Raw genomic sequence first — 14,915 nt, forward strand, 5'->3', positions numbered from 1 at the left:
AGAAATGTATCTGCATGATAGGGCAACCTTTGTTTAACAAACATCTCCTACCTTCCTGCTAATGGTCTTCCTCCCTTTGTAGCTTCAGACCCCCACCCCCTTCTGTAGCTCATATAAGGGTCCTGTTGCCCCACTGTCTTTGCAATTGTCATGTTCAAGTGGATTCCCCATGCCTACGCCATGAAATTTGACTCTCTCCTACTAATCTGTCTCATGTCCATTGGATTTAGTCCAGCTAGAAGGATCTTGAAAGGCAGAGGAAATTCTTCGTCCCCAACAGGCTTTCTGGAGCCAGATTACCTGGGACTGAATCCCAGCTCTCACTTTCTAGCTATGTGATTTTGGACAAGTTATTGACTCTCTCGGTGCCCCAGTGTTTTAACAGCATTACCTACCTCCTGGGTGTTTTGTTAGGCAAGTACATTTAGAGCATTGGCAATAACACAGGGCAAGTAGTAAGGGCTCGATAAAGGTTGACTTTGGTACTGTTAATACAACCCGTTGATCTCTACTTATTTTGGCATTTCGCACATTCCATTCACACCTATACACATCCTTCTTCTGAAGGGGAAGCTCAGAGCCTCAGCTTTAGGGAAGTCTGGAAAAAGGAAAGAAGGAAAGTGTCAGGAGTTGCACTTCCACTGGACCATTCCACGGAGGCTCCTGCCATTTTCCCAGCAGAAATGTCAGACCTGCAGGCCCAAGAATTATGTTCTGATTTGCTTGCTCTGTGTGTGGGTCACAGATTCTTCACGGGGCAATCAGAAATGCTTTTAGGTTAAGTTGACACAACCTTGAAAAGCTGGAGTGACAAACCAGGAGAGGCTTCACAGTGACGGTGACACGTTCCCCCCCACACTAGCTGAACAGAAGGCACCTCCTTTCTCGAAGACCTTTAAACTGTTGCCTGACCTCTCAAGGGAGCCCTGTCGCCTAGAAATCCTGGAGTGGTGTCCATGGATGAGTCCATTTCATTCTTCTCCCCTCATGGAGCAAACACTCAGGTGCCCCGTGGTTCCTGGCCTGGGATGAGGGGATGGGGCATGCCCAGTTTTTCCTGGGGGACCTTGGGCTCTTTGCTTCCCACATCTGGGCTTTCCTTTTCCAGTAGGGTGCACCCACCCACGTGATAACCACAGTCCCTTCCAAATCTTGCCTTTTGTGATTCTATACTTCTCTTTTGGATCTGAAATGCCAGTATTTGAACAATCTGATTCTTTTGACCAAACAAAGGGGTGGGGGAGAGAGAAATCGGGGGCCTGTGGCTTCTGGCGATGGCGGTTCACCTCTCAGCCTGCAGCTGCCCACACCGCCTCCTGCATGTAGATGTTTACAGTGGTCCTCCTGCATGTAGATGTTTACAGTGGTCGAAACCACAGCTTTTCCGTAGGGCTCAGACAGTGAGGCCAGCTCACCCCCACTGGCCCTGGCTTTGTTTATTAGGGGGGGAAGAAAAACCACCAAAAAATCCCGCTACCAAGATCCCAGACAGGCTGAACCCATGACCTGAGGGAAGGCAGTGACCTGGGCCTGTGCCAAGAGGACATCCCAGTGGCCCAGGGAGGGCTGGGCCTCCTCATGATGCTGCGGATAGTATACCGTGAACTGAACCGGCACAAAACCTTCTCGTCCAAATTCTGACCTCGTCACCCCAGTGCATTTCTATTATTGTGTTCCTTGGAGGACAGTGAACCTTTCTTTACTGTCAGTTGCGTTGATCAAATAACACTGTTAAGAAGGCCAGTTGTAGGGGCGCCTGGATGGCTCAGTGAGTTAAGCATCTGCCTTCGGCTTGGGTCATGATCTCAGTGTCCTGGGATCAAGCCCCGCATCGGGCTCTCTGCTTAGCGGGGAGCCTGCTTCTCGCTCTGTCTCTGCCTGGGGCTCTGCCTACTTGTAATCTCTCTCTGTCAAATAAATAAATAAAATCTTTAAAAAAAAAAAAAGGCCAGTTGTAACTCCGAAAGGAAGGCTGACCAGGCGTGGTAACAGCCACCAGCATCCACAGCCCCTTCCTATGAGAGGATTGTTGGTCACCGCCTTGACATTGGCGGCATCTCTCTGAGTGAGGACAGACCTCCCCTGCCCCATCCTCAGGTCTGGCCATGTGGTTTCATAGTGATGTGGGAAACAGAGGCAGAAGAACAATTATTAAATTTCCTTACCCACTGACAAGCCTTGAAAAAGACAGAGTCACATTCCTCTAGGGACTCAGTTGCCTCCTCCTGGAGGCTTTGCTAAGGGCAAAGGGCAAACCCAGCCTGACGGACCCCTACTTACCCCCTACCAGGATCCTGCAGTCTACTTTAACAATTCCTTTGAAAACTTTATCTCTGAATCCTCCGAGATACATGTTGACAATCATTCCCAAACATATGGCCCACTGATATACATCGAAAGGGTCTCACACAAAGGTTTTATTACATGTAATGAATAACTTTTTCCCAACAACAGCCAGCCCCTCAAGGTCCTGGAAACCTTGCTTCCAATATTCCTTAGAGACTGACGCCATCCCTAACCCCCTACCCAACTTGGAAGCAACCAATGGACCACTCCGCACAGCCCCGGGACAGCAGCTTTTTCTGCCCACGGGTCCTGTCCCTGTGCTTTTTTTTAAGATTTTATTTATTTATTTGACAGAGAGAGATCACAAGTAGGCAGAGAAGCAGGCAGAGGGGCGGGGTGGGTGGGGAGAAGCAGGCTCCCTGCTGAGCAGAGAGCCTGATGCTGAACTCGATCCCAGGACCCTGGGATCATGACCTGAGCCGAAGGCAGAGGCTTTAACCCACGGAGCCACCCAGGCGCCCTCCCTGTGCTTTAATAAACCACCATTTTGCACCAAAGATGTCTCAAGAATTCTTTCTTGGTCGTCGGCTCCAGACCTCACCCCACCAAACCTCACTTATATTCTAAGATGTCATCCGTAGGACCCGAGAGAGGAGAGTAGAGCTAACATAAGCCCGCTCCAAGCAGAAACTTTAAGATCCATTGTATGTTTCCTCCAGACGGCTTCCTCATTCCCATTGCCTTGGGAACCCCAGGTTCCAGAGAGCGGCTTCCCCCACTTGGGTCCTGGGCTGAGAAATCACGTGAGGCAGAGCTGCAGCCACAAACATACAATGTGGGGCGCTTGGGTGGCTCAGTGGGTTAAAGCCTCTGCCTTCGGCTCAGGTCATGATCCCAGGGTCGTGGGATCAAGCCCCGCTTCGGGCTCTCTGCTCAGCGGGGAGCCTGCTTTTCCCTCTCTCTCTCTGCCTGCCTCTCTGCCTACTTGTGATCTCTGTCAAATAGATAAATAAAATCTTTAAAAAAAAAAAAAAGAATTCTGTGAAACCAACTCTAACCAGGGTTCAATTCAACAGTAGCTAAACATCAGGAAACTGCCCGACTTTGATTCAGAATGGTGAGACATAAGAAGGCAGGGCCGTTTTCCACTCCACACAACTCTCTGCTCTCTTGGAATATAAGCAACACACAATCTGGTTGCTCTGTTTTCCATCTTACCTACCGTGGCGGCTCTGGGCAGGTCACCCCCAAATCTGTCATGGTGGGATATTGATTATTTTGATGTAAGTTACTTAAGAAAGAGCAGGTGCAGGAAGAAGGCTCTGACTCCCCTTCGCCTCCAGGAAGCTAGAAATCTATCTCCCGTGGGAGAGGTACGTCCCTGCAGCAGGAGGCAGAGAGATCCGCACCATCGGAGAAGGAGATCCAGAGAGGAGGAAGTGCACATACACAGACCTTGTTACATTCATGTACGTACTGTCCCCGGCCAAATTCTGTTTAGGATTCCTCACTAATGGAAACTCCCAAATATGTCATTTGTGATGGTTTGTTTGTTTCTTTGTTTTCGTTATCAATTCCTCACAGATTGTTGTGTCTTTGTCTTAAGAAGTAGAAAAGCTGCCTCCTTGGTCATGTCTTTGGGGCTCAATTTTCCTCTTGTGCCGGTGATGGGAAGTTTTGGAGGGCAGGTTGGCTAGGCTGTACCACCCGGTTGCTTAATCCAACACCAACCTAGGTGGTGCCGTGAAGATGTCTTGCAGATGTGGCTGACTTTCCGCCGCCAAGGGTATGATCCTTGATTATGTGCGTGGGCCTCACCCGATCAGCGGATTTTGGCACGAGAGCAAAAACTGAGGTATTCTGGGAGCAGGAATTTCTGTTGCATCAGTTCCTGCCTGAGTCTCTAGCCGGCCCTATGGATTTCAAACTAACCAACCCAGTCCTTAAAATCGATCTCTCTCTCGCTCTCTCTCTCTCTCCCTTTCTTAGCCCATTTTTCCCCATCCAGAGCCAATCCAGGTTTTTCTGTAATCCCTGTGTGACCTGTTCTCACTATTTGTGGGGCTTTGGGGACTGAGGCCATTGGTCTTAGCTGGTACTGTTTACCCTGGGGAATGCCAGGGGGCCTTTGAGAAGGAGGGGCTCCTCTGCTCATCCCAAAAAGCTATGAGTGAGCTGGGGGAACCCCTCCCCCTCTTCCCTGCCCCCTCCGCATCCTCCTTCCACATTCAGTCATCCTTTGCTGACTTCTTTTCCCCTTTAAAACTGTCCTTGAGGGGCGCCTGGGTGGCTCAGTGGGTTAAAGCCTCTGCCTTCGGCTCAGGTCATGGTCTCAGGGTCCTGGGATCGAGCCCCGTATCGGGCTCTCTGCTCAGCGGGGAGGCTGCTTCCTCCTCTCTCTCTGCCTGCCTCTCTGCCTACTCATGATCTCTGTCAAATAAATTAAAAAAAAAAAAAACAACTGTCCTTGAGTGTGATTTTGCCCTCATTTCATCAGTATAAAAGCAAGTCTCTCTGTCTTTTTTTAAAGTAGGCTCCACCCCCAGCATGGAGCCCAACACCGGGCTCGATCTCATGACCCTGAGATTAAGACCTGAGCTGAGATCAAGAGTCAAATGCTTACCCAACTGAGCCACCCCAGGTGCCCCTAAAAAGAAACCTCTTGATTGAGGATTTATTGACAGCCTCTGTCCTTTCGGGAACGACCTATCCTTGGAGTCTCTGTTCTTTTTTTCTTTCTGTCTTTCCCTTCCTTGCCTCCTTCCCCCTTTTCTTCCTCAATCCCTCTTCCCCAAATTTTCTCTCATTTACGCAAAAATGAGGGCAATCAGTATGGTGGGACAGAGAAGTGGAGTGCTCTGGGAGGTGATCATGAAGAACAAGGGTGGGAACCAAGCCACCCCACGGCTCAGAACAGCAGGGACAGGCACAGGTGTAGGAGACACTCCAGGGACCCAGGGGACAGAACCCGGGGTCTGGGCAGTGTCTGAGAGCCGGGTTGGGTGGTGAAGCCATTGACTGACACAGGGGACAAAGGATAGGGAGAGAGTTGGTGAAGGGGTTAGGTGATATAGTGATTTTTTTTTTAAGATTTTATTTATTTATTTGAGAGCGAGAGTGAGAGAGAGAGAGAGACAGAAAGCACAAGCAGGGGAAGGGGCAGAGGGAGAAGCAGGCTCCCTGCTGAGCAGAAAACCCAGGACCCTGAGATCATGACCTGAGCCAAAGGCAGATGCTTAACTGACTGAGCCACCCAGGCACCCTGACACAGTGATTCATAGTAAGAATATACATTTTGTCACGTAGCTCCTAAAAATCCTAGGAGTTTCCTGAGAAGAGCAATAGATTTGCTCTCCATTTTCCATAGCCAGCTGCTTTCAATCAGGCAAGTTTATGTTAATGAATGACTCCTGGAAAGCCCCTAAGGACAAGGGGGCAGTAGCCAGAGGAACCAACCTTACAGATTAGAGCCCACCTCTGGGGAGGGGAGCAGGGATGGTGACTGAGCTAATTCACAGATGGCCCGTGAATTGATCAGCTGTGCCTGCGTAATGAAACCCCTGAAAAAACCCGGAAAGATGAGTTAGTGAACGAGCCCGCATCAAACCCCTAGGAGGGTGGTGCTCTCGGCTCCACCAGGACGGAAGCTCCGGGGCTCAGAACCCTTCTGCACCTCACCTATGCGTCTCTTCATCTCTCCCTTTATCCTTTGTAAGAACCAGTGATCTAGTAAGTAAACTGTTCCCCTGAGTTCTGTAACTCGGGCCATGGGAAGCTGAATTATAGCCAGTGGGTCAGACTCACAGGAAACAGTCTGGACCCATGACTGGCGATTGGTGATTGAGGATGGGGCCATCTTTGGGGACCGAGCCCCTAACTGGGGGGATCTTATGCCATTCCCAGGCAGACGGTGTCAGAACTGAGTGAACTGTGGGACATCCGCTTGGTGTCGCAGAATAGTTTCACTGTGGGGATCCCTCCCCCGCACCCCCCCCCCACATATATTTGGTGAGGGTAGAGGAGATACACAGGAGTGCTTTGTGGGTTTTTGTTTTTGTTTTTTTTTTAAGATTTAATTTATTTGGGGCGCCTAGCAGATCAAGAGGTGGCTCAGTGAGTTGAACTTCTGCCTTAGGCTCAGGTCATGATCTCAGCGTCCTGGGATCGAGCCCCACATCGGGCTCTCTGCTCAGTGGGGAGCCTGCTTCCTCCTCTCTCTCTCTCTGCCTGCCTTTCTGCCTACTTGTGATCTCTGTCTGTCAAATAAATAAATAAATAAGGCTTTAAAAAAGATTTAATTTATTTGTCAGAGAGAGAGAACGAGCGCACAAGCAGGGAGGTGGCATGCAGACTGAAAGGAGAGGGAGAAGCAGGCTCCTTGCTGAGCAAGAAGCCCGATGCGGGGCTCGACCCCACGAACCTGGGATCATGACCCGAGCTGAAGGCAGACACTTAACCGACTGAGCCACGCAGGTGTCCCACACAGGAGTGTTTTATATTTACAAGTGGGAGAAAGTGATTGTGGTTAAGATTTTTTTTTCCTTTTTTATTACTTGATTGACTGATTGATAGTAGTCTTTACACCCAAAGTGGGGCTCGATCAGAAGTCACATGCTCTACCAAGGCAAGCAGACGCCCTGATTGTGGTTAAGATTTTAAGTTATCTTGAGCCATCTGTGTGGACTGAGCAGGTAGAAGGAAATCGGAAGCTCATGAACCTGGTGGAGAAGGTGTGTTTGGGGAGGCTCCAACACACAGGAGAGGGAGAAAGGGAGCTGTGGGAGACAGGTGACAGGCCTGAGAGGAAGTGGTGAATGACAGGAGGCCTTGGGTGGGGCTGGCTGCTGGGGACATTCCGGCACTGAAAGGACTAGCAGATCAAGAGGTGCCAGAAAAGAGAAAAAAATAAGGCACAGGAGGAGGGGCAGCCCATCTGGAAGTTCCAGAGAAAGAGAAGAAAGGAAGGAAGGAAACAGAGAGGCTAGAAAAAATTAGAACAAAATATCCATCAGCTGAAGAAAGGCTTGAATCTGCAGATTGAAAAGGCTCAGGTATCGAGCGAGATAAACAAACAAATAAAACCAAAGCCCAGTAAAATCACGGGACACAGCCTGGTGATAGTCTAGGTCGCTAAGGATAACGAAAACCATCGTGAAAGTTTCTGGAGAGAGGAAAACAGGTCGCCTGCAAAATAAATATCCAACAAGCCTCCAACGTCTCATCAGCAATACTGGATTCCAGAATATAATCGAAACAACACCTTCCAGCTTCTCAGGAAATGTTGTTTTGACCCTACGATTGTATGCCCAGCCAAGAGATCACATAAGACATTTCCCATATGTAGAAGGACCCGACATTGACCTCCCACATGCCTTTTCTAGGGAGAAAAAAAATCCCAGGACATACCCTGGCGAGATGGAAACAGAATTCGGGAGAAGGAAAGTGAAATCAACTGAGGAACAGGATTGGGTGGGGGGCGGGGGATTCCAGAATGGTAGCTGTCCACAGACCTGTAAATTAGTGGCTCAGTTGGAGTAAGAAGTCAAGGAATTGCATGAAAAATGCTTTCAAAGGGGAAGTGAATTCAGTCAATGGGTAATATTAGGAGCGCCTACTGGCTCAGTCAGAAGAGCCTGCGACCCTGAATCTCAGGGTTGTGTCTGAGCCCCCCACACTGATAGAGTTTACTGAAAAAGACAAATATAAACTTAAAAAAGTATTAATCTGAGGATGATCTTCATCTCCACCTCATTTAAAAGCAGAGAAACCAATAAAAAAAAAACTCTGGGAAAAACAAAAAGTTGTATTAAGAAGTAATGACCCACATATTAAAGATTTATTCATTTGTTACAGGGAGAGAGAGAGAGAGCGTTTGAGGAGAAAGTGCACAGGGCGGAGTATGGGCAGAGGGAGATGGGGAGAGAGAATCTCAAGCAGACTCCCCACTGAGCACAAGCCCGGTACTGGAGCTTGATCTTAACACCCTGACATCATGGTCTGGGCCATAATAAAGAGTCAGAATCTCAACCCACTGAGCCACCCAGGAGCCCCGTCATGACCCATATATAAAGCCAGCTACTTTTTTAAAAAGATTTAATTTTTTTTTAAATAAAGATTTTATTTATCAACTTTGAAAGAGAGAGAGAGAGCATGCATATGTGAGTGGGGGGGAGGGGCAGAGGGAGAGAGAGAATCTCAAGCAGACTCTGTGCTGAGTGCGGAGCCCCACGTAGGGCTTGATCTCATGACCTTGAGATCATGACCCAAGCTGAAATCAAGAGTCAGACACTTAACGCCATCCAGGCATCCCATACTTTTTCTATTTTAATGAAGGTATAACGTACCTAAAGGAAAATGCTCCGATCTTAAGAGTTCTACGCAGTCGGTTGTGACCAATGTGAAGGCTTAGGTAACATCATTCATTTACAACCATTATCAAGATCAAGAACATCAGTATCACCCCCAGGAAATTCGGTCATGTCTCTTCCCCATCGAGCCTCTCCACCCAAAAGCAACCACTGATCTAAAACAAGCTAATATTGAGACGGAGTGTAATAAACAAGAGTCCATTTGACCTTGATTCTTCTTAACTCTCTTTTGCGCAACCCAAGTGTCATGCCAAAAACTATGTTTACTTCTTTACGGAATCTAAGAACAACACTTTGTCCTAATATTATAAGTGATATTTATTGGTATATTGGTTTCCTAGAGATCCTATTACAAAATGCCATAAACTTGGGGACTTAAGACAACAGAGATTTCTTCTCTCTCAGTTCTGAAGGCCAGAAATCTGAAATCAAGGTGTCAGCAAGGCCACGTTCCCTCCAAAGGCTCACCTTTCTTTGCGCCTTCCAGGTTCTGGTGCCTCCAGATGTCCTTTGGCTTGTGGGTGTGTGTCTCCAGTCTCTGCCCCTGTGGCCATTTTCCTTTCTCCCCTCTTGTGTGTCTTCTCTGTGGGCCCTTATAAGGACACCTGTTATTGGAAATAGGGCTCACACTGTTAATCCAGGATGACCCTCTCATCTCAAGATCCCCATCTTAATTTTACATCTGTAAAGACCCTTTTTCCAAATAAGGTCACATTCACAGTTTTCAGATATGAATATATTTTGGGGGCAGGCCACCATTCAGACCCCCATAATTGGTTCTCAGTTTTTAAAACCAGACTGGTTCTGACGATAGACATAATATGTGAATGGTGTACATAATCTTAAACATTCTAGTCATCACATTACAGAAGTAAAAAGAAAACAGGTGATATTAGGGACTGAATGTTTATGTCTCCCAAAGTTCGTATGTTGAAGCTCTAGATGTACAGTTTAGCTTAGAGGTGGGGCTTGTAAGACAGTAATTAAGGTTGAATGAGGTAATAAGGATGGGAGTCTAATTCAATAAGGTTGGTCCCTTATAAGAGAAGGAGATGCTAGTGCACTATTGGTGAGAATGTAAATTGGTGCAGCCACCATGAAAACAATATGGAGGATCCTCAAAAAATTTAAAACAGAGCTACTCTATGATCCAACGATTCCATTTCTGAGTATTTATCCAAAGGAAATGAAGTCACTGTCTCAGAGAGGTATCTGCTTCCCTGTGTTCACTGTAGCATTATTCACAATAGCCAAGACATTGAAACAATCTAAGTGTCCATCAATGGATGGATGGATAAAGAAAATGTGGTGTATGTATACACAATGGAATATTATTCAGCCATAAAAAGGACATCCTGACAACATGGATGGACCTCAAGAGCGTTATATGAAGTAAAATAAACCAAGAGAACAGAACTGAGAGTCCAGAAATATATTTATGGGCAATTGATTTTCAACAAGGGTGCCAAGACCATTTCATGGGGGAAAGAAAAGTCTTTTCAACAAATGGCGCTAAAGCAGGTTGAAATGCAAAAAAATTAGTTTGGACCCTTACCTCATACTCTATGCAAAAATTAACCAAAAATGGATCAAAGTCTAAATGGAAGAGCTAATATCATAAAACTCTTAGAAGAAAACATAGTTGTAAATTTTTGTGAACTTGGGCTAGACACAGTGGTTTCTCACATACGACACTTAAAGCACAAGCAATGAAAAAATAGAAAAATTGGACTTTATCAAAACCAGAAACTTCTGTACTTCAGAAAACACTCTCAAAAAAGTGAGGGGAGCCTAGCTGGCTCAGTCGGTGGAGTGTGTGACCCTTGACCTCAGGGCTGTGAGTTCGAGCCCCATGCTGGGTGTGGAGAATACTTAAAATCTTTTTCAAAAAGAAAAAATAAATTTAAAAAAAATTAAAAAATAAAATCTTTTTCAAAAAAGTAAAAAAACTCACAGAATGGGAGAAAATACTTGCAGATCACATCCCTGATAAGAGTCAAATATCCAGAATATAAAAAACTTTTTTTTTAATTTTTAAGTAATCTCTACACCCAATGTGGGGCTCAAAATCACAACCTTGAGATAAAGTCACATACTCTACCATCTGAGCCAGCCAGGCGCCCCCAGAATACAAAGAACCCTTTTAACTCAACAACAAAAAGACAATCCAATTAACAAATGAGCAAAGGATTTGAATCAATATTTCTCCAAAGAAGCCACCCAAATGGCCAATAAGCACACGAAAAGATGCCCAACATCATCAGCTATCAGAGAAATGCAAATCAAAATTGCAATGATACCACTTCACACCCAGTAGGATGGCTATAACCAAAAAGGCAGACAATAAAAAGTGTTAGTGAGGATGTGGAGAAACCGGAACGCTCATACTTTGCTTGTGGGAATGAAAAGTGGTGGCAGCCACTTTGGAAGACAGTCTGGAAGTTCCTCAAAAGATAAAGCATAGAGTTATTGGATGACCCAACAAATCTACTCCTAAGTACATACCCAAGAGAAATGAAAACATATGTTCTTGCAAAAACATGCATACTAATGTTCATGACAGCATTCTTCATAAGTAGCCAAAAAGTGGAAACAGCCCAAATGTCCCTCAACTAATGGATGGATAAACAAAGTAGTATATCCCCACAATGAAATACTATTCCCCAACAGAAAGGAATGAAGTAATAATGCATGCTTCAACACAGACAAGCCTTGAAAATATATTAAGTGAAAAAAAGCCACCCCCCAAACCACATACTGTATGGTTCTATTCATATGAAATGTCCAGAACTAGAAATCCATAGAAATGGAAAATAGTAGTTTCCAGGAGCTGAAGGGAGGAAGGAGTAGAGAGTGTTGGCTCATGGGTCGGGGGTTTCTTTTTTGAGTGCTAAAAATGTTCTGGAATAAGTGACTGGTGATTCTGGGACAGTTCTGTGAATACATTACAGTCTACCAAATTGAACACTATTTTTATTATGGGGGGCGGGTGTTGAGAAGTACAGAGGGAGAGGGAGAGGGAGGATCTTAAGCGGGCTCCATGTCAGCACAGAGTCTGACATGGGGCTCGATCTTAGGACACTGAGGTCATGACTGAGATGAAATCAAGGGTCAGATGCTTAACCTACTGAGTCACCCCAGTGCCCCTAAAGTCTATCAAATTGTACATTTTAAAAGGGTGAATTGGATTATACGTGTTAAAGGAAGGAGGGAAGGAGAAAAAAGAGATAGGGAAGGAGAGAGGTAGAGAGGGAACGAAGGCGGGAGGGAGGAAAGAAGGAAGGAAAAACTTTGAGGAAGTAGAAAAGGAAATGAAGGATTTAATTTAACTGGACCTTTTATTTTCTCATTGAAATATTCATTCCACAGATCCATCTGTTGTGTGCAGAACACTTAATAAATGCTACTTGACCCAGCAGAGGCTCATTTATCAAGAAGTCAGTGGGGCGGGGGGCGGGGGGAAGGGGGCGGGGGGGGGGGTACCAGGTTGGTCCAGTGGGTGGAGCCCGCTACTCTTGATTTCTGGGTTGTGAGTTCGAGCCCTGCTTTGGGGGTCCAGACTACTTAAAGATAAAATCATTAAAAGAAAAAAGGGGGGGGGGGCAATGGTTCTGTTGATGTAGAACGGGGTGCGCTAAGGATTTAAAAAGAGATTATGTCTCCGTTGACCCTTCTAAGTGTAGGGAGCACCCTTGGTGTGTTTACCATTCCTGGCCATGCTCTGTGGCCCAAAGGGCTCTTTAAGGGGCAGGAATCCTTTCCTTGGCTTCTGCAGTGGGTCCTCTTCCGGGGCAGCATCGGAAAAAAACAGACTTCTAGGTCCTGGGCACAATGTCTCTGTGGTCTCGGCAAATACATTATTTTGCCATTTTCCCAGTAAGGTGACTCATTCAGCTGCAGGCGACTTGGTGGGTACTTCCTGGACGCCCACTCACCTGGAAACACCGAGGTGGCTCCGGTCCAGAAGTGGATCTCCCCCTGCCTGGAGGGGAGACAAGCAGCTCATTGTAGGTAGAAGGGGTCAGAAGCGGTGAGAATAATGATGCTCAGAGACACCCCTGGGGGGGCTGGAGCTTACCCCCACCCCAACCCCCACTCCTGCCAGGGCAGAGCTTCCCCGACTTTTCCTGGTAGCGGAAGTCAGGACAAGCCCAAAGCACGCGACGGGGTGGTGCAGGTCTGGGCACACTCAGCCCCCGCTGCCCACGTGCCTTGGTCTCCGCGGGTAAAAGTGGCCCCCACCCCTGGCCATTGAGAGACGGCGGGGGAAATGTGGGGCCCAAATTCCAGGTGTCCTGCATCCCCAGCTCCCCCTAGCGGCCAACCAGACCTGCTGCCTTCTCGCCTCCCCTTCTACCACTCAAGCCTGGTTCTAGAGGTCAAGGATCCTCCTCTCAGAGTCCAAACCCTTCCCTGGTGGTAGCTGTCACACCCTCCCACGTCCTCCCCCAGCTCCCCGGCGCTCACGACAGCCAATGTGTTTGTCATATCCAGTGCCTGAGAAACTGTGTTTGAAAAAGGGTCGTTACGTAAATAAATCAAGCCTGCTGTTTGCGAACAAGGTCCCTGGTGTAAGAGCTTGGGTGTGCTGCATGTGTGCCGGGCTCCCCTGCTATAATTTTAGGAGCTTCCCAGGGCTTCAGGGGTCTCAGCCAAGCCAGGAGTCCCTGGGGTTAAAAACAGATGGTGATTATGGCCACTGTTGTCAGTATTTAGGCTCTTACTGCTTTACTCCGTTTCTAGAAAGTTCTAGAAGCTGCTGTCTTAGTCATGGCTGACTGAAATTCTCAGGGGGAAGAGGAACTCTGTGGGAAGTCACCTATACTGTCGGCTTCCAGGCTGGGCTCTAGGATTCCTGGCAGAAGGGTCTCTTGTGGCCCTGTGACTCAGGATATCCGTGAGGCCAGCATTTGTGGTGTGTTTGAGAATGTCGCGGTGCAGGAGGTCAGTGGGCTTCTCTCATGATGTGGTCATACTGTCATCACAACTGCCAGCATTTTGTGAGTTCCTACTATGTGCAGAGCACTTTTCAGAACTTTTTAAAAGTAGAAATCAGTGTCCTAGTTCTCCAAGGCATATAGTCTTAAGAGGAGGGAAGTGGTGATAACATGAAGTACCTATAAGAAAATAACTAAAACTCTGTTTGATTCCAGCAAAACCAGCTGAGCACTTGTGTAAGGAGTTGTGTAACACGTTTCAAAGGTGCTTTAAAAGAAGTTAGATGTTGGAAAGACAAGGAATGGAACACTATTAAAGAATAAGGAACAATGGCATAAAAGAAGGTAAGGTTGTACCTATACTGACCAGGACTGGTTTTGCTGTAAATGCCATTTCAGTCAACTCAAACTCACATAAACTAAACTAAGCTAAACTAAACTAAACTAAGGAATGTATTGGTTCACTGAACCAAATTATAGAAAGGGTAAGAATGGGCTTCAGGTACAGCTAGATCCAGAACTGAAATGCCAGGCGAAATCTCTGTCCCCTTCTTCTCAGTCCCCTAATCTCTGAGCCTCTTTTTCCCATGGCCTACACAGAAAGGCTTTCTTTGCAAAGGAGGAAAATGGCCCCAGGCGGATCTGGACTCTTACCTTTGACTTTCTACCAAAGAGAAATCTTCCCTTCTGTTTCCATTTAAAAGAAGAGAAACAAACAAATAAAAACACAACAGGACTCAATGTGCTCACTCTTCTGAGTAGAGTGTGGGGACACTTTCACTGGCAGCCCATCTACAACCAAATAGTTGGAATGGGGAGAAATGTCTCCTGAAAGAAAACAGAGTGCTGATCTTGGCAAACACAACAAGGTAAACCAGCATAGGCCATGTAATCATTTTCTTCTGAAATGAGGATCCACAGATTTTTTTAAAGTAATCTCTACACCCACTATGAGGCTCAAAGTCACAATTCTGAGATCAAGAGTTGAGTGCTCCATGACCGAGCCAGCCAGGTGCCCCAGGGGTCCATAGTTTTTAACCAATTCTCAAAGAGATCCCTAACCCAAAAACTTCTCTGTAGAAGTAGACTTATGACCACCAAGTACAATTCTCCCATTTTATAGATGGAAAACTGAGGTGCAGAGTTTGGGTGATTTTCCTAAGATCACACAACTACGACAGGATTCCATCTTGATTTGATATGGGTAGAGGAAGGGGGTATGTGTGAGAAGAAGTGGTCAAAACCTGGTCTGAACGTGAGAGTCAAGACAAACATTGTTTAAGTGATGATGGAGTTCTGCAACAAGAGGGTTTGGGGAAAACTA

This window comes from Enhydra lutris, unplaced genomic scaffold (genome assembly GCF_002288905.1).
Source record: "Enhydra lutris kenyoni isolate GAN:26980312 unplaced genomic scaffold, ASM228890v2 scaffoldscaffold29, whole genome shotgun sequence".
Classification (NCBI taxonomy): Eukaryota; Metazoa; Chordata; class Mammalia; order Carnivora; family Mustelidae; genus Enhydra; species Enhydra lutris.